This window comes from Cryptomeria japonica, unplaced genomic scaffold, assembly GCF_030272615.1.
Source record: "Cryptomeria japonica unplaced genomic scaffold, Sugi_1.0 HiC_scaffold_34, whole genome shotgun sequence".
Taxonomy (NCBI): domain Eukaryota; kingdom Viridiplantae; phylum Streptophyta; class Pinopsida; order Cupressales; family Cupressaceae; genus Cryptomeria; species Cryptomeria japonica.
Window position 1 is genome coordinate 822501 of NW_026728856.1, and position 20000 is coordinate 842500.

The 20000-nt window shown below is 60.1% G+C and overlaps 2 non-coding genes across 2 annotated transcripts; both read left to right on the forward strand.

The window, feature by feature from the left end:
- The first annotated feature begins 13521 nt into the window (after window positions 1-13521).
- On the forward strand, window positions 13522-13640 carry LOC131861916 (5S ribosomal RNA). Its single transcript, XR_009360946.1, has one exon. It is a non-coding gene; the product is annotated as a 5S ribosomal RNA (ribosomal RNA).
- A 5914-nt stretch (window positions 13641-19554) lies between these two features.
- On the forward strand, window positions 19555-19673 carry LOC131861917 (5S ribosomal RNA). Its single transcript, XR_009360947.1, has one exon. It is a non-coding gene; the product is annotated as a 5S ribosomal RNA (ribosomal RNA).
- The last annotated feature ends 327 nt before the right edge of the window (window positions 19674-20000 follow it).

The window sequence follows — 20000 nt, forward strand, 5'->3', positions numbered from 1 at the left end:
GCACGAACAGTCCCACCTCGACCCCGTATACAAGCTTTTTTGCCTCGAAGAGTTCGTCGGAGACGAAGAAGCAACCTTCAGTGCAACCGTAGCACTCTTTTGTGCAACCGCCCAAACAACGCCCCCTCTACCCTCTGTCGAAACACTCGGCATTGCTGCTCCCTAAGGTGAGCTTCTCCTCATAGGCAATTCCGCTCTTATCCGGTCACGTTTGTGTGCCCGAATTTCGCAAGGCAACCTCCATGGGACATGGAAAAGACTCGAGAAGAGAGCTCGCTCACGGGAGAGAGAAGCCAAGGAGACCACGAGAGTGCTGAGAGTGGGACAGCGCTGAATAGGCGGGAGAAGCCTGCGCGTATAAACGGAGATATATATCCAATTGCAACGAAGGAACGTGCCAAAGATCGAGAACAATGGCAGAAATGCTAGTAACGTGCACTTCGGGACCAACGCATCACCGGAAGACAACCGCCAAACATCGAAAGAGTCGCGATGCTCCGCAACCTACGTGCAAAGCGGTCGCACACCGGGTAAGGGAGTGAGAGCCCCAAACATAGCTGGGCGAGGCGCTCACTCCGCTCTTTAATATCTCGTTAATACCGCCAAGGAAATGGCACAAGCACACACACACAAGCATCCTCGGAAGAGGACAGTTCGAGTGACAGGTCAAATCCAAGAGTTCCGAAGACTACCTCCAGGAACAATCGGGAACAAGACCGATTACAAGTCGTCGAGTCTGTTACTGGGCGAACACGAGATGCGCACAGGAAATCGATCAGCCCTCACAATGGCCCAAGGCCAGAGATCGGACTGCTACGATTTACCCCAACAATCATCGTGCCACTCTTCGCAGAGAGGTGATAGACGCCAACGAGCCCGCGCATAGCAATCGAGGTGTAAAAAGGGCGTTGAAGGCAGGAAGCCTGGACGAAAGAGGCTACGAGGTCACCTCGAAGCGGTCTAAGAATCGGGCGCACTTGGGGCGACTACCAGTGCCAACCCCTTATCCCGCGGTGCGTCCGACACACAGAAATTTCCAAGGCGGCCAAGGAGCCTCCCCGCATAGCAATCGGGGTGTGAGGTTACGGATGCAGCATTGATAGCAATCGAGGTGGGAGGCGAAGGATGCAGAAGTGAGAGCCGAGGGATGTAGCAGAGATAGCAATCGGGGTGTGTGATGCAGAAGAGATAGCAATCGAGGTGTGCGGTGGGAAGGGCCCAGCAGCCAGAATGCATGAAGCGACGGATGAAGCAGTGATGACAACCGGGCTGTGAGGAGAGGAGGGATGCAGCCAAGAAAGCAATCAGGGCTCGAGGCAAGGGATGCATCAAGGATAGCAATCATGTTGTGAGGCGAGATTCCAAAGGCTAAACGTGAGAGGCTGCAGGGTCGACTCAGAGAGGTCTATGCATGTGAGAGGCTGAAAGCAAGGTCAACTCGGAGCGGTCTATGCATCGGGCGCGCTTGGGGCGACTACCAGTGCCAACCCCTTATCCCGCGACGCGTCCGACAAAGAGAACGTTCCAAGGCGGCAGAGGAGGTTACCAGCCGAAGGATGCAGTAGCAATAACAGGTATAGTTCCGCGGCGGCCGAGAAGACTCACCGCATAGGAATCGGGATGCGAGGCGAGGGATGCGGCGGGAAGGCCCCGACGGCTAAACGGAAGAGGCTGCAGGGCCGCCTCGGAATGGTCCAAGCATCGGACGCGATTGGGACGACTACCAGTGCCAACCCCTTATCCCGCGATGCGTCCGATACACAGATAGTTCCAAGGCGGCCGAGGAGCCTCACCGCATATCAATCGGGGTGCGAGGCGAGGGATGGGGCGGGAAGGCCCCAACGGCTAGACGGAAGAGGCTTCAGGGCCACCTCGGAATGCTCCAAGCATCGGACGCGCTTGGGGCGACTACCAGTGCCAACCCCTTATCCCGCGATGCGTCCGATACACAGATGGTTCCAAGGCGGCCGAGGAGCCTCACCGCATAGCAATCGGGGGTGCGAGGCGAGGGATGGGGCGGGAAGGCCCCAACGGCTAGACGGAAGAGGCTTCAGGGCCGCCTCGGAATGGTCCAAGCATCGGACGCGCTTGGGGCGACTACCAGTGACAACCCCTCATCCCGCGATGCGTCCGATACGAAGATGGTTCCAAGGCGGCCGAGGAGCCTCACCGCATAGCAATCGGGGTGCGAGGTGGGGGATGCGGCGAGATGGCCCCAACGGCTAGACGGAAGAGGCCACAGGGCCGCGTCGGAATAGTCCAAGCATCGGACGCGCTTGGGGCGACTACCAGTGACAACCCCTTATCCCGCGATGCGTCCGATACGAAGATAGTTCCAAGGCGGCCGAGGAGCCTCACCGCATAGCAATCCGGGTGCGAGGTGGGGGATGCGGCGAGATGGCCCCAACGGCTAGACGGAAGAGGCTGCAGGGCCGCCTCGGAATAGTCCAAGCATCGGACGCGCTTGGGGCGACTACCAGTGACAACCCCTTATCCCGCGATGCTTCCGATACGAAGACAGTTCCAAGGCGGCCGAGGAGCCTCACCGCATAGCAATGGGGGTGCGAGGTGAGGGATGCGGCGAGATGGCCCCAACGGCTAGACGGAAGAGGCCACAGGGCCGCCTCGGAATAGTCCAAGCATCGGACGCGCTTGGGGCGACTACCAGTGACAACCCCTTATCCCGCGATGCATCCGATACGAAGATAGTTCCCAGGCGGCCGAGGAGCCTCACCGCATAGCAATCGGGGTGCGAGGCGAGGGATGCGGCGAGATGGCCCCAAAGGGTAGACGGAAGAGGCTGCGGGGCCGCCTCGGAATAGTCCAAGCATCGAACGCGCTTGGGGCGACTACCACTGCCAACCCCTTATCCCGCGATGCGTCCGATACACAGATAGTTCCGAGGCGGCCGAGGAGCTGGGGGATGCGGCGAGATGGCCCCAACGGCTAGACGGAAGAGGCTGCAGGGCCGCCTCGGAATAGTCCAAGCATCGGACGCGCTTGGGGCGACTACCAGTGACAACCCCTTATCCCGCGATGCGTCCGATACACAGATAGTTCCGAGGCGGCCAAGGAGCCTCACCGCATAGCAATCGTGGTGCGAGGTGGGGGATGCAGCGAGATGGCCCCAACGGCTAGACGGAAGAGGCTGCAGGGCCGCCTCGGAATGGTCCAAGCATCGGACGCGCTTGGGGCGACTACCACTGCCAACCCCTTATCCCGCGATGCGTCCGATACACAGATAGTTCCAAGTCGGCCGAGGAGCCTCACCGAATAGCAATCGGGGTGCGAGGCGAGGGATGCGGCGAGAAAGCCCCAACGGCTAGAGGGAAGAGGCTTCAGGTCCGCCTCGGAATGGTCCAAGCATCGGACGTGCTTGGGGCGACTACCAGTGACAACCCCTTATCCCGCGACGCGTCCGATACACAGATAGTTCCAAGGCGGCCGAGGAGCCTCACCGCATAGCAATCGGGGTGCGAGGCGAGGGATGCGGCGAGAAGGACCCAACGGCTAGACGGAAGAGGCTTCAGGGCCGCCTCGGAATGGTCCAAGCATCGGACGCGCTTGGGGCGACTACCAGTGACAACCCCTTATCCCGCGACGCGTCCGATACACAGATAGTTCCAAGGCGGCCGAGGAGCCTCACCGCATAGCAATCGGGGTGCGAGGCGAGGGATGCGGCGAGAAGGACCCAACGGCTAGACGGAAGAGGCTTCAGGTCCGCCTCGGAATGGTCCAAGCATCGGACGCGCTTGGGGCGACTACCAGTGACAACCCCTTATCCCGCGACGCGTCCGATACACAGATAGTTCCAAGGCGGCCGAGGAGCCTCACCGCATAGCAATCGGGGTGCGAGGCGAGGGATGCGGCGAGAAGGACCCAACGGCTAGACGGAAGAGGCTTCAGGGCCGCCTCGGAATGGTCCAAGCATCGGACGCGCTTGGGGCGACTACCAGTGACAACCCCTTATCCCGCGATGCGTCCGATACACAGATAGTTCCAAGGCGGCCGAGGAGCCTCACCGCATAGCAATCGGGGTGCGAGGCGAGGGATGCGGCGAGAAGGACCCAACGGCTAGACGGAAGAGGCTTCAGGGCCGCCTCGGAATGGTCCAAGCATCGGACGCGCTTGGGGCGACTACCAGTGACAACCCCTTATCCCGCGACGCGTCCGATACACAGATAGTTCCAAGGCGGCCGAGGAGCCTCACCGCATAGCAATCGGGGTGCGAGGCGAGGGATGCGGCAAGAAGGACCCAACGGCTAGACGGAAGAGGCTTCAGGGCCGCCTCGGAATGGTCCAAGCATCGGACGCGCTTGGGGCGACTACCAGTGACAACCCCTTATCCCGCGACGCGTCCGATACACAGATAGTTCCAAGGCGGCCGAGGAGCCTCACCGCATAGCAATCGGGGTGCGAGGCGAGGGATGCGGCGAGAAGGACCCAACGGCTAGACGGAAGAGGCTTCAGGTCCGCCTCGGAATGGTCCAAGCATCGGACGCGCTTGGGGCGACTACCAGTGACAACCCCTTATCCCGCGACGCGTCCGATACACAGATAGTTCCAAGGCGGCCGAGGAGCCTCACCGCATAGCAATCGGGGTGCGAGGCGAGGGATGCGGCGAGAAGGACCCAACGGCTAGACGGAAGAGGCTTCAGGGCCGCCTCGGAATGGTCCAAGCATCGGACGCGCTTGGGGCGACTACCAGTGACAACCCCTTATCCCGCGACGCGTCCGATACACAGATAGTTCCAAGGCGGCCGAGGAGCCTCACCGCATAGCAATCGGGGTGCGAGGCGAGGGATGCGGCGAGAAGGACCCAACGGCTAGACGGAAGAGGCTTCAGGGCCGCCTCGGAATGGTCCAAGCATCGGACGCGCTTGGGGCGACTACCAGTGACAACCCCTTATCCCGCGATGCGTCCGATACACAGATAGTTCCAAGGCGGCCGAGGAGCCTCACCGCATAGCAATCGGGGTGCGAGGCGAGGGATGCGGCGAGAAGGACCCAACGGCTAGACGGAAGAGGCTTCAGGGCCGCCTCGGAATGGTCCAAGCATCGGACGCGCTTGGGGCGACTACCAGTGACAACCCCTTATCCCGCGACGCGTCCGATACACAGATAGTTCCAAGGCGGCCGAGGAGCCTCACCGCATAGCAATCGGGGTGCGAGGCGAGGGATGCGGCGAGAAGGACCCAACGGCTAGACGGAAGAGGCTTCAGGGCCGCCTCGGAATGGTCCAAGCATCGGACGCGCTTGGGGCGACTACCAGTGACAACCCCTTATCCCGCGACGCGTCCGATACACAGATAGTTCCAAGGCGGCCGAGGAGCCTCACCGCATAGCAATCGGGGTGCGAGGCGAGGGATGCGGCGAGAAGGACCCAACGGCTAGACGGAAGAGGCTTCAGGGCCGCCTCGGAATGGTCCAAGCATCGGACGCGCTTGGGGCGACTACCAGTGACAACCCCTTATCCCGCGACGCGTCCGATACACAGATAGTTCCAAGGCGGCCGAGGAGCCTCACCGCATAGCAATCGGGGTGCGAGGCGAGGGATGCGGCGAGAAGGACCCAACGGCTAGACGGAAGAGGCTTCAGGGCCGCCTGGGAATGGTCCATGCATCGCACGCGCTTGGGGCGACTACCAGTGACAACCCCTTATCCCGCGACGCGTCCGATACACAGATAGTTCCAAGGCGGCCGAGGAGCCTCACCGCATAGCAATCGGGGTGCGAGGCGAGGGATGCGGCGAGAAGGACCCAACGGCTAGACGGAAGAGGCTTCAGGGCCGCCTCGGAATGGTCCAAGCATCGGACGCGCTTGGGGCGACTACCAGTGACAACCCCTTATCCCGCGACGCGTCCGATACACAGATAGTTCCAAGGCGGCCGAGGAGCCTCACCGCATAGCAATCGGGGTGCGAGTCGAGGGATGCGGCGAGAAGGACCCAACGGCTAGACGGAAGAGGCTTCAGGGCCGCCTCGGAATGGTCCAAGCATCGGACGCGCTTGGGGCGACTACCAGTGACAACCCCTTATCCCGCGATGCGTCTGATACACAGATAGTTCCAAGGCGGCCGAGGAGCCTCACCGCATAGCAATCGGGGTGCGAGGCAAGGGATGCGGCGAGAAGGACCCAACGGCTAGACGGAAGAGGCTTCAGGGCCGCCTCGGAATGGTCCAAGCATCGGACGCGCTTGGGGCGACTACCGTTGCCAACCCCTTATCCCGCGATGCGTCTGATACACAGATAGTTCTGAGGCGGCCGAGGAGCCTCACCGCATAGCAATCGGGTTGCGAGGCAGATTATTGGGAAGGGAACCCCCTGGGATGCGGCTCAAGCAGTGCCCAAAGGGACTGGAATGCGGAATCACATCGAGAGACCCAAATGCTATACGAGGGCTCAAATCGAATTATCGATTTGGCCACGACATGGACGCATCGGAACGACTACCTTTGCCGAACCACTCGCAATTGCATCCATACCGAAACCAATAGACATTTCCGTTAGAGCCCTCGCATAGCATTCGGGAATCTCGCATGCCCCTCTAAATCGACCAATGCTGGCGCTCAACGAAAATCCGAGCGCTACCACCGTTCGAGCGCCAGCATTGGTCGAGTTAGAGGGGCACGGGGGAGAATGCTCCAGTCAACACCTCCCCTATATAAGTTATTTGTCCGATTCTCGCACAACCGTAGTCTGCCTCGTCGAATCAAACAACGGTCCCAGATTCCGACTTCCGTTCCGTAGAGACCCAAAAGCTAGATGGAGGCTCGCAAGAAAGAGAGTCGGCGCATAGCAATCGGGTTTCTCGAACGTTTAGGGACCGAGCTCACTTGCGGATAGGGCAAAATCCGCCAAGCAACCCAAAAGCTAGACGGGGGCTCGAATCGAATCGCCTAGGCGGCCACAACAACGACGTGTTGGATCGACTACCAGTGCCAAACCATTCAGCAAGACTAGTCTGTGTCGAGGCCGGATAGAGATTCTCAGAGAGCGCCCGTATAGCATTTAGGAGACCTGCCGCGTCCCTCACACTCGACAAATGGTGGTGCACGTTTATAAATCCGAGCGATCCCAACCCTTTCAAGCACCAACATCGGTCGAGATAGAGGGGCACGGAGGGGGCTGCGTGAGACAACACAGTCCCCTATATAAGTTATTTGTCCGATTCTCACACATCCGAAGAATGGTCATCAAATCGGACAACAGCCCAAACTTCCGACTTCCGTCCCAGAAAGCCCAAGAGCTATCTAAAACGTTCATGGCCGGAACTCGATCGCGGCTATACCAGTCCGCCAAGCAACCCAAAAGCTAGACTGGAGCTCTAGTCGAATCACCTCTGTGGCCATTGCAAGGACGTGTTGGAGCGACTACCATTGCCGAACCATTCCGCAGGTCGAGTCCATACCAAGGCCGCATAGAGATTCACGATGAGCTCCTGCATAGCAATCAGGAGACTTGCCGTGTCCATCACAATCGATAAATCCTGGTGCAAGATTTTTGCATCCGAGCGCTCCAACCAGTCGAGCACCAGCATCAATCGACATAAACGGGCACGGGGGGAGGATGCTCGAGAACACTACCTCCCCTATATAAGTTATTTGTCCGATTCTCAAGCAGCCGAAGTCTGGTCATCGAATCGGGTCAAAGACCACAACTTCCGACTTTACCCACAATGCAAGTCATCGAATCGAACATCGGCCCCCGAGTCGGACTCCATGCGTATGTCAGGTCATCGGACCCAAATTCCGCCTTCCTGCGCATGGCGGGCCATCAATATCAACTCGGTCATCGGACCCAAACTCCGCCTTTCTGCGCATGGCACGCCTTCAAATCGGTCATCGGACCCAAATTCCGCCTTCCTGTGCATGGCGGGCCATCAACATCAACTCGGTCATCGGACCCAAATTCCGCCTTTCTGCGCATGGCACGCCATCAACTCGGTCATCGGACCCAAATTCCGCCTTCCTGCGCATGGCAGGTCATCGGACACAAATTCAGACCTCGCCAATATGCCTACGTATCGAATCGGTCATCGGACCCAACTTCCGACTTCATCCATACTGTAGGGTCTTTGAGGTTGGCGCGGTGCGCTCAACCCGGGGAGTCGACCCATCGAAGCATACACCTCCCCTATATAAGCTATTTGTCCGATTCCCACACCTGTGTAGTTTGCACCTCTGACCAGGACATCGACCCCAACTTCCGAACTCGACTGCAACGACGGCACCAGCGCCTTGGTGCGCACCTTGCGACGCACAGTCCCAACATTCGCCTTCCTGCACATGGCAGGTCATCGGACCCAAATTCCGACCTCGCGAGTATGCCTACATATCGAATCGGTCATCGGACACAACTTCCGACTTCATCCATACCGTAGGGTCTTTGAGGTTGGCGCGGTGCGCTCAACCCGGGGAGTCGACCCAACGAAGCATACACCTCCCCTATATAAGCTATTTGTCCGATTCCCACACCTGTGTAGTTTGCACCTCCGATCAGGACATCGACCCCAACTTCCGAACTCGCCTGCAACGACCGAACCAGCGCCTTGGTGCGCACCTTGCAACGCACAGTGCCAACATTCGCCTTCCTGCACATGGCAGGTCATCGGACCCAAATTCCGACCTCGCGAGTATGCCTACATATCGAATCGGTCATCGGACCCAACTTCCGACTTCATCCATACCGTAGGGTCTTTGAGGTTGGCGCGGTGCGCTCAACCCGGGGAGTCGACCCAACGAAGCATACACCTCCCCTATATAAGCTATTTGTCCGATTCCCACACCTGTGTAGCTTGCACCTCCGATCAGGACATCGACCCCAACTTCCGAACTCGACTAAAAAGACCGCACCAGCACCTTGGTGTGCACCTTGCAACGCACAGTGCCAACATTCGCCTTCCTGCACATGGCAGGTCATCGGACCCAAATTCCGACCTCATGAGCATACCTACTAATCGAATCGGTCATCGGACCCAACTTCCGACTTCATCCATACCGTAGGGTCTTTGAGGTTGGCGCGGTGCGCTCAACCTGGGGAGTCGACCCATCGAAGCATACACCTCCCCTATATAAGCTATTTGTCCGATTCCGACACCTGTGTAGTTTGCACCTCCGCTCAGGACATCGACCCCAACTTCCGAACTCGCCTGCAACGACCGAACCAGCGCCTTGGTGCGCACCAAAAGTGCGCACTTTTGGAGGGCACTTTTGTGCGCTCCAAAGGTGCGCACTTTTGGAGGGCACTTTTGTGCGCTCCAAAGGTGCGCACTTTTGGAGGGCACTTTTTGGAGGGCACTTTTGTGCGCTCCAAAGGTGCGCACTTTTGGAGGGCACTTTTTGGAGGGCACTTTTCTGCGCTCCAAAGGTGCGCACTTTTGGAGGGCACTTTTTGGAGGGCACTTTTCTGCGCTCCAAAGGTGCGCACTTTTGGAGGGCACTTTTTGGAGGGCACTTTTCTGCGCTCCAAAGGTGCGCACTTTTGGAGGGCACTTTTTGGAGGGCACTTTTCTGCGCTCCAAAGGTGCGCACTTTTGGAGGGCACTTTTGTGCACTCCAAAGGTGCACACTTTTGGAGGGCACTTTTTGGAGGGCACTTTTCTGCACTCCAAAGGTGCGCACTTTTGGAGGGCACTTTTTGGAGGGCACTTTTGTGCGCTCCAAAGGTGCGCACTTTTGGAGGGCACTTTTTGGAGGGCACTTTTGTGCGCTCCAAAGGTGCGCACTTTTGGAGGGCACTTTTGTGCACTCCAAAGGTGCGCACTTTTGGAGGGCACTTTTCCTGCGCTCCAAAGGTGCACACCTAGGTGAGCACCTTCGACCACACCTTGTAGCACACCAAACTCTGACTTTCGACTTCATCCGCAATGCAGGGTCTTTGAGGTTGGCGCAATGCGCACAACCAGGGGAGTCGACCCATCAAACCCAACACCTCCCCTATATAAGCTATTTGTCTGATTCTCATACATGCGTAGCCTGCAGGAGCAATTAGGACATCGACCCCAACTTTCGGCTTCTAAACGAAAACAAGGTCTTTGAGGTTGGTGTAATGCGAACAACTAGGGGAGTCAACCCATCAAACCCAACACCTCCCCTATATAAGCTATTTGTCTGATTCTCATACATGTGTAGTCTACAGGAGCAATTAGGACATCGACCCCAACTTTTGACTTCTTAACGAAAACAAGGTCTTTGAGGTTGACGTAATGCGCACAACCAGGGGAGTCGACCCATCAAACCCAACACCTCCCCTATATAAGCTATTTGTCCGATTCTCATACATGTGTAGCCTACAGGAGCCATTAGGACATTGACCCCAACTTTTGACTTCTTAACGAAAACAAGGTCTTTGAGGTTGGCGTAATGCGCACAACCAAGGGAGTTGACCCATCAAACCCAACACCTCCCCTATATAAGCTATTTGTCTGATTCTCATACATGTGTAGCCTGCAACAACGATTAGGACATCCACCCCAACTTCTGAATTCGTCTGCGTTGACCGCACCAAAGGTGCACGCCTTGGTGCTCACCAAAATCCGACTTCCGACTTCTTCTGCTATGCGGGGTCTTTGAGGTTGGCGCAGTGCGCACAACCAGGGGAGTCAACCCACCGAATGCAACACCTCCCCTATATAAGCTATTTGTCTGATTCTCATACATGCGTAGACTGCAGCAATGATTAGGACATCCACCCCAACTTTTGACTTCTTAAACAAGACAGGGTCTTTGAAGTTGGTGCAGTGCACACAACCAGGGGAGTCGACCCATCAAACGCAACACCTCCCCTATATAAAGCTATTTGTCCGATTCTCATACGTGTAGTCTGCAGCAGCGATTAGGACATCGACCCCAACTTCCGAATTCGTTTGCATTGACCGCACCAAAGGTGCACGCCTTGGTGTGCACCTTGGAGTGCACTTTGGTGCTCACCTCGGTGCACACTTTGGTGTGCACCTCGGTGTGCACCAAAGGTGCGCACCTTGGAGCGCACCAAAGGTGTACACTTTGGAGCGCACCACATAGGGTCTTTGAGAGGTTGGCGCAGTGCGCACACCAAGGTGGGTGTTGAGGTGCGTGCCGAGGTGGGTGGGTGCTAGGGTGCGCTCCATGGTGGGTGCCAGGGTGGGTGCGTGCTAGGGTGGATTCCAAAGAGGGTCATAGGGTGGGTGCCAAGGTGGGTTGGTGATATAGTGGGTTCAAAGGTGGGTACTAGGGTGGGTTCCAAGGTGGGTCACAAGTTGGGTGCCAGGATGCGTGGGTGTTAGGTTGGGTGCCAAGGTGGGCTCCTGCGTGGGTGGGTGCTAGGGTGGGTTTCAAGGTGGACGCGAGGGCGGGTGCCAAGGTGGGTATCAAGTTGGGTGTTAGGATGGGTGAGTGCTAGAGTGGGTGCCAAGGTGGGTGGGTGCTAAGGTGGATGCCAAGGTGGTTCACAGGGTGGGTGGGTTCTAGGGTGAGTTCCAAGGTGGGTCACAGGTTTAGTGCTAGGGTGCGTGTCAAGGCGGGTGTCGAGGTGCCTGGGTGCTAGGGTGTGGATGCCAATGTGGGTCATAGGGTGGGTACTAGGGTGGGCTGCAATGTGGGTGCCAAGGTGGGTAACATGCTCGGTTGGTTCTAAATTGGGTGTCAGGGTGGGTGTGCACCCACCTTGCCCGAGGTGGGTGCCAAGGTGCCAGTGTGGGTGGGTGCTAAGGTGGATGCCAAGGTGGGTGAGAAGGTGGGTGATAGGTTGAGTGGTAGGATGGGTGGGTGCCAAGATGGGTCACAGGGTGGGTGCAAGGGTGGGTAGGTGCTAGGGTTGGTGTTAGGGTGGGTGGGTGCTAGGTTGGGTTCCAAGGTGGGTGCGAGGGTGAGTGTCAAGGTGGGTCACAGGTTAGGTGCTAGGATGGGTGAGTGCTAGGGTGCAAAGGTGCCAGGGTGGGTGCTAGGATGGGTCGATGCTAGGGTGAGTGGCAAGGTGGGTCCACAAGTGTCAAGGTGGGTGCCGAGGTGGGTGCCAACTTGGGTTCCAAGGTGGGTGCCAAGTGGGCGACTGCTATGGTGGATGCCAAGGTGGGTCACGGGGTGGGTGCCAAGTTGCTAGGTTGTGTTCCAAGGTGGGTGCCAACGTGGCTGCTAGGGTGCGTGGGTTAAAGGGTGTGTCACAACGTGGGTGCCAGGATGGGTGCGCACCCACACTGGCCAAGACGGGTGCAAGGTTGGGTTCCAAGCCCGGTCACAGGCTGGGTGCTAGGATGGGTGGGTGCCAAGGTGGGCACCAGGGTGGGTGCACCCACCCTGGCCAAGGTGGGTCACGGGGTGGGTCCTAGGGTGGGTAACGGGGTGGGTACTAAGGTGCGTGCCAAGGTGGGTCATGGGGTGGGTGCCAAGGTGGGCACCAGGGTGGGTGTGCACCAACCCTAGCCAGGGTAGGTCACGGGGTGGTTGTCGGGGTGGGCGTCAAGGAGCCAAGGTGGGTGGCAAGTAGCCAAGTTGCGTGCCAAGGTGGGTGTCGGGGTGGGTGCCAAGGATCCAAGGTGGGTGCCAAGGAACCAAGGTGGGTGTCTGGGTGGGTGCCGAGGTGGGAGCCAGGGTGGGTCCCAAGGTGAGTGCAAAGGTGGGTGCCAGGGTCAAGGTGAGTGCCAATGTGGGTTCCAAGGTGCCAGGGTCAGGGTGAGTGCCAATGTGGGTTCAAAGGTGCTAAGTTGGGTGCGAGGTTGGGTGCGAGGGTGGGTGGGTGCCAAGGTGTGCTAGGTGGAAGCCCGGGTGGGTCGGCATCCCATGGGTGTCGAGTTGGGTGCCTGATGGGTGCTTCTTGTCAAGTTTTAGTCGTCGGGACTCATTTCGAGCCTTAGAGGTCGTTTCTTGTCCGGTTGCCCTGTCTTCGACCTGGGAACCCAATTTTGGTCCTCGGGTCCCATTTTTTTTTGTCTCGCATCCCACTTTTGGCCTGTGGCCTTTTCGGGGTCGATTCTCGTTTTGGGCATCAGAGCATGTTTCTTCTCCTAAAACCCAATATTTGTTTATTAAGTCTCGGAACACATTTTTGTTCTCGTGGACCCATCATGGGTCTTGGAACGCATTTGTGGTCCTTGGGTCCCATTTTGCATCCCGAAACTTGTGTTTTGGTGCTTGATCCCTATTTTGGGTGCCCACCTTGCACCAAGTGCGCACCCGGGGCAAACCGAGCGCCTTGGTGCACCGGGGCAAGATCGAGCGTGCACCCGAGGCGCCCCGAACATGCACCAAGGTGCACTCGGCCCACATGTGAGCGCAGGTCGTTGCGCCCGAGGTGGTGTGTGGGCACCGCGTTGCAGACGGGACACTGCACGCACACGACGCCCCGTCCAGGTGCACGCACGTAGGCCGGGCCGGGTGCACACCCGACGCCCTAGCAAGGTGCGCGCACCCGGGCAGGGCTCACACTTGGCGAACGGGGCGCACTTCGCGAGGGAGGGTGTGCACCTCGACGGGGGTGGGTGGCCGGGGTGGATTCGCACGTGGGTCGCGGTTTGCTAAGTACACACTGCGACAAGCTCATAACGGGTGCGATCATACCAGCGTTAGTGCACCGGATCCCATCAGAACTCCGCAGTTAAGCGCGCTTGGGCCGGAGTAGTACTGGGATGGGTGACCTCCCGGGAAGTCCCGGTGTTGCACCCTTTTTTAGTTTTTCGCCGGGCGTCGCAATGCTATTTGAATAAACCTTTTGCCCGTTTGCGTTCTCGTCGGGGCCGGGCCGGGCCGGGGTGCGCTGCCCGCACTACCGCGCGCGCGGGGGCGACACCGAGCGCGCACCCGAGGCGCCCCGAGCACACAGGCCACGGTGCAACCCGGGCGTTGTGCGCGCACCCCGGTGCGCCCGAGGTGCTGCGCGCGCACCCAGGTGAAATCGGTGTGCACCTCGGCCAGTGCGCGCTCGGTCGAGTCGCGCACGTTGGCCAAGGTGCACGGTGATGTTTCTTACTCTAAGGTTCCGCACCAGACGCCCGGGACAGGTGAGCGAAGCTGGGCGGGGCCGGGTGCGCGGCCGGGGCAGGTGCACGCAGCTGGAGAGAGCTTTGGAGCACACCAGAGGTGCGCACCTTGGAGCACACTTCGGAGCGCACCAATGATGCGCTCCATTCAAAAGTTTCCTGAAAAGGCAAAAAAAGTTGAGATTATAGAATTTCCCACTTGAGAGATTGTAAAAAAAAAAAATTTAAAATGAAGGAAACGCGGGTGCCAAGGTGTGCGCGCCCGGGTGCGCAGCCCAGCCAAGGTGTGCGCACCAAGGCGCCCACCCTGGCGAAGGTGCACGCAAGGTGCGCACCCGAGGCAAACCGGACAATTAACCCAACTTTCGACTTCGCGCGCACCTGCGCACCTTGGAGCGCACTTCGGAGCGCTCCTTGGTGCGCACCAATCTTGGGCACCTCGGAGTGCACCATGGCGCCCACCAAGGTGCGCACCCGGGGCAAACCGAGCTCCGACTTCGTGCGCACCTTGGAGCGCACGAAAGGTGCGCACCATGGCGCCCACCAAGGTGCGCAGCCCAGCCAAGGCGTGCGCATCAAGGTGCGCACCCTGGCGAAGGTGCGCACCCGGGGCAAACCGAGCTCCGACTTCGTGCGCACCTTGGAGCGCACAAAGGGTGCGCAACCCAGCCAAGGTGTGCGCACCCCGGGCAAACCGAGCTCCGAATCGTGCGCACCTTGGAGCACACTTCGGAGCCCTCCTTGGTGCGCACCGATGTTGCGCACCTCGGAGCGCACCCGGGGAAAACAATGCAATTAACCCGACTTTCGACTTCGTGGGCACCTCGGAGCGCTCTCGGGTTCGCACCTCGGAGCACACCGAGGTGCGCACCTTTGATGCGCTGCCTTCACCAATTTCCAGAAAAGGCAAGAAAACATTGAGAAGGTGTGCGCACCGAGGTGCCCACCCTGGCGAAGGTGCACGCGAGGTGCGCACCCGGGGCAAACCGGGCTCCGACTTCGTGCACGCCATGCTGCGCACCTTGGAGGGCCATGGTGCGCACCTTGGAGCACACTTCGGAGCGCTCAATGGTGCCCAACCCAGCCAAGGTGCCCACCGCGGCGAAGGTGCACGCGAGGTGCGCACCCGGGGCAAACCGGGCTCCGACTTCGTGCACGCCGCACCTTGGAGCACACTTCGGAGCGCTCCTTGGTGCGCACCAGGGCGCGCAACCCAGCCGAGGTGCCCACCCCGGCGAAGGTGCACGCGGGGTGCGCACCCGGGGCAAACCGGGCTCCGACTTCGTGCACGCCATGGTGCCCACCGCGCCAAGGTGCACGCGAGGTGCGCACCCGGGGCAAACCGGGCTCCGACTTCGTGCACGCCGCACCTTGGAGCACACTTCGGAGCGCTCCTTGGTGCGCACCAGGGCGCGCAACCCAGCCGAGGTGCCCACCCCGGCGAAGGTGCACGCGAGGTGCGCACCCGGGGCAAACCGGGCTCCGACTTCGTGCACGCCATGGTGCCCACCGCGGCGAAGGTGCACGCGAGGTGCGCACCCGGGGCAAACCGGGCTCCGACTTCGTGCACGCCGCACCTTGGAGCACACTTCGGAGCGCTCCTTGGTGCGCACCATGGTGCCCACCAGGGCGCGCAACCCCGCCGAAGGTGCACGCGAGGTGCGCACCCGGGGCAAACCGGGCTCCGACTTCGTGCACGCCGCACCTTGGAGCACACTTCGGAGCGCTCCTTGGTGCGCACCAGGGCGCGCAACCCCGCCGAAGGTGCACGCGAGGTGCGCACCCGGGGCAAACCGGGCTCCGACTTCGTGCACGCCATGGTGCGCACCAGGGTGCCCACCGCGGCGAAGGTGCGCACCCGGGGCAAACCGGGCTCCGACTTCGTGCACGCCGCACCTTGGAGCACACTTCGGAGCGCTCCTTGGTGCGCACCAGGGCGCGCAACCCAGCCGAGGTGCCCACCCCGGCGAAGGTGCACGCGAGGTGCGCACCCGGGGCAAACCGGGCTCCGACTTCGTGCACGCCATGGTGCCCACCGCGGTGAAGGTGCGCACCCGGGGCAAACCGGGCTAGGACTTCGTGCACGCCGCACCTTGGAGCACACTTCGGAGCGCTCCTTGGTGCGCACCATGGTGCCCACCAGGCCGCGCAACCCAGCCAAGGTGTGCGCACCAAGGTGCACGCGAGGTGCGCACCCGGGGCAAACCGGGGTCCGGCTTCGTGCACGCCGCACCTTGGAGCACACATCGGGGCGCTCCCGGGTTCGCACCGGCGTTGCGCACCGTGGTGGGCACCTCGGAGCGCACCGTGGTGGGCACCTCGGAGCACACCAAGGTGGGCAGCGAGGTGCGCACCTTTGATGCGATGCCTTCACTAATTTCCATAAAAGGCAAAAAAAAACGAGATTTTAAAATTTCCGTTTTGAAAGATAGTGAGAAAAAGGGAATGCTGGTGCCATCTTGAGCCTGCCCTGGTGCGCAGCCCAGCCAAGGTGTGCGCACCAAGGTGCCCACCCTGGCGAAGGTGCGCGCCCGGGCAATTAACCCAACTTCCAACTTCGCGCGCGCCAGGGTGGGAGCGCACCCAACAACCGGGCCTGGGAAGAGCCAATGCGAGAAACCCCACCAAACGCTCTGACAAAAAAAGAGGGGGCGCTCCAGTAACCCCGCTTCGGAGCGCACCCTGGGCAAACCCAGCCAGGGTGCCCACCCCGGCCAAGGTGCAGGCGAGGTGCGCACCCGGGGCAAACCGGGCTCCGACAACGTGCACGCCGCACCTTGGAGCACACTTCGTAGCGCTCCCGGGTGCGCACCTCAGAGCACACCAAGGTGGGCAGCGAGGTGCGCACCTTTGATGCGCTGCCTTCACTAATTTCCAGAAAAGGCAAAAAAAAGAGGAGATTTTAAAATTTCCGTTTTGAAAGATAGTGAAAAAAACGGAACGCGGGTGCCATCTTGAGCCCGCCCTGGTGCACAGCCCAGGTAAGGTGCCCACCCTGGCAAAGGTGCGCACCCGGGCAATTAACCCTACTTCCGACTTCGTGCGCGCCAGGGTGGCAACCGGGCCTGGGAAGAGCCAATGCGAGAAACCCCACCAAACGCTCCGACAAAAAAAGAGGCGGCGCTCCAATAACCCCGCTTCGGAGCGCAGCCGGGGCAAACCCAGCCAAGGTGCCCACCCCGACGAAGGTGCACGCGAGGTGCGCACCCGGGGCAAACCGGGCTCCGACAACGTGCACGCAGCACCTTGGAGCACACTTCGAAGCACTCCCGGGTGCCCACCGGCGTTGCGCACCGTGGTGGGCAGCGAGGTGCGCACCTTTGATGCGCTGCCTTCACTAATTTCCAGAAAAGGCAAAAAAAAATGAGATTTTAAAATTTCCGTTTTGAAAGATAGTGAAAAAAACGGAACGCGGGTGCCATCTTGAGCCCGCCCTGGTGCGCAGCCCAGGCAAGGCATGCGCACCAAGGTGCCCACCCGCGGTGCACGCCCGGGGCAAACCGGGCTCCGACTTCGTGCAGGCCGCACCTTGGAGCACACTTCGGAGCGCTCCTTGGTGCGCACCATGGTGCCCACCAGGGCGCACCCGGGGCAAACCGGGCTCCGACTTCGTGCACGCCGCACCTTGGAGCACACATCGGAGCGCTCCCAGGTTCGCACCAGCGTTGCGCACCTTTGATGCGCTGCCTTCACTAATTTCCAGAAAAGGCAAAAAAAAACGATATTTTAAAATTTCCGTTCTGAAAGATAGTGAAAAAAACGGAACGCGGGTGCCATCTTGAGCCCTTCCTGGTGCGCAGCCCAGGCAAGTTGTGCGCACCAAGGTGCCCACCCTGGCGGAGGTGCGCGCCCGGGGCAAACCGGGCTCCGACTTCGTGCACTGCATGGTGCCCACCAAGGCGCGCAACCCAGCCAAGGTGCCCACCGCAGCGAAGGTGCACGCGAGGTGCGCACCCGAGGTGCACACCCGGGGCAAACCGAGCTCCGACTTCGTGCACGCCGCACCTTGGAGCACACTTCAGAGCGCTCCTTGGTGCGCACCAGGGCGCGCAACCCAGCCAAGGTGCTCACCCCGGCGAAGGTGCACGCGAGGTGCGCACCCGGGGCAAGCCGGGCTCGGACTTCGTGCACGCCGCACCTTGGAGCACACATCGGAGCGCTCCCGGGTTCGCACCAGCATTGCGCACCTTTGATGCGCTGCCTTCACTAATTTCCAGAAAAGGCAAAAAAAAAAAAAAAACGAGATTTTAAAATTTCCGTTTTGAAAGATAGTGAAAAAAACGGAACGCGGGTGCCATCTTGAGCCCGCCCTGGTGTGCAGCCCAGGCAAGTTGTGCGCACCAAGGCACCCACCCTGGCCAAGGTGGGTCACGGGGTGGGTCCTAGGGTGGGTAACGGGGTGGGTACTAAGGTGCGTGCCAAGGTGGGTCATGGGGTGGGTGCCAAGGTGGGCACCAGGGTGGGTGTGCACCAACCCTAGCCAGGGTAGGTCACGGGGTGGTTGTCGGGGTGGGCGTCAAGGAGCCAAGGTGGGTGGCAAGTAGCCAAGTTGCGTGCCAAGGTGGGTGTCGGGGTGGGTGCCAAGGATCCAAGGTGGGTGCCAAGGAACCAAGGTGGGTGTCTGGGTGGGTGCCGAGGTGGGAGCCAGGGTGGGTCCCAAGGTGAGTGCAAAGGTGGGTGCCAGGGTCAAGGTGAGTGCCAATGTGGGTTCCAAGGTGCCAGGGTCAGGGTGAGTGCCAATGTGGGTTCAAAGGTGCTAAGTTGGGTGCGAGGTTGGGTGCGAGGGTGGGTGGGTGCCAAGGTGTGCTAGGTGGAAGCCCGGGTGGGTCGGCATCCCATGGGTGTCGAGTTGGGTGCCTGATGGGTGCTTCTTGTCAAGTTTTAGTCGTCGGGACTCATTTCGAGCCTTAGAGGTCGTTTCTTGTCCGGTTGCCCTGTCTTCGACCTGGGAACCCAATTTTGGTCCTCGGGTCCCATTTTTTTTTGTCTCGCATCCCACTTTTGGCCTGTGGCCTTTTCGGGGTCGATTCTCGTTTTGGGCATCAGAGCATGTTTCTTCTCCTAAAACCCAATATTTGTTTATTAAGTCTCGGAACACATTTTTGTTCTCGTGGACCCATCATGGGTCTTGGAACGCATTTGTGGTCCTTGGGTCCCATTTTGCATCCCGAAACTTGTGTTTTGGTGCTTGATCCCTATTTTGGGTGCCCACCTTGCACCAAGTGCGCACCCGGGGCAAACCGAGCGCCTTGGTGCACCGGGGCAAGATCGAGCGTGCACCCGAGGCGCCCCGAACATGCACCAAGGTGCACTCGGCCCACATGTGAGCGCAGGTCGTTGCGCCCGAGGTGGTGTGTGGGCACCGCGTTGCAGACGGGACACTGCACGCACACGACGCCCCGTCCAGGTGCACGCACGTAGGCCGGGCCGGGTGCACACCCGACGCCCTAGCAAGGTGCGCGCACCCGGGCAGGGCTCACACTTGGCGAACGGGGCGCACTTCGCGAGGGAGGGTGTGCACCTCGACGGGGGTGGGTGGCCGGGGTGGATTCGCACGTGGGTCGCGGTTTGCTAAGTACACACTGCGACAAGCTCATAACGGGTGCGATCATACCAGCGTTAGTGCACCGGATCCCATCAGAACTCCGCAGTTAAGCGCGCTTGGGCCGGAGTAGTACTGGGATGGGTGACCTCCCGGGAAGTCCCGGTGTTGCACCCTTTTTTAGTTTTTCGCCGGGCGTCGCAATGCTATTTGAATAAACCTTTTGCCCGTTTGCGTTCTCGTCGGGGCCGGGCCGGGCCGGGGTGCGCTGCCCGCACTACCGCGCGCGCGGGGGCGACACCGAGCGCGCACCCGAGGCGCCCCGAGCACACAGGCCACGGTGCAACCCGGGCGTTGTGCGCGCACCCCGGTGCGCCCGAGGTGCTGCGCGCGCACCCAGGTGAAATCGGTGTGCACCTCGGCCAGTGCGCGCTCGGTCGAGTCGCGCACGTTGGCCAAGGTGCACGGTGATGTTTCTTACTCTAAGGTTCCGCACCAGACGCC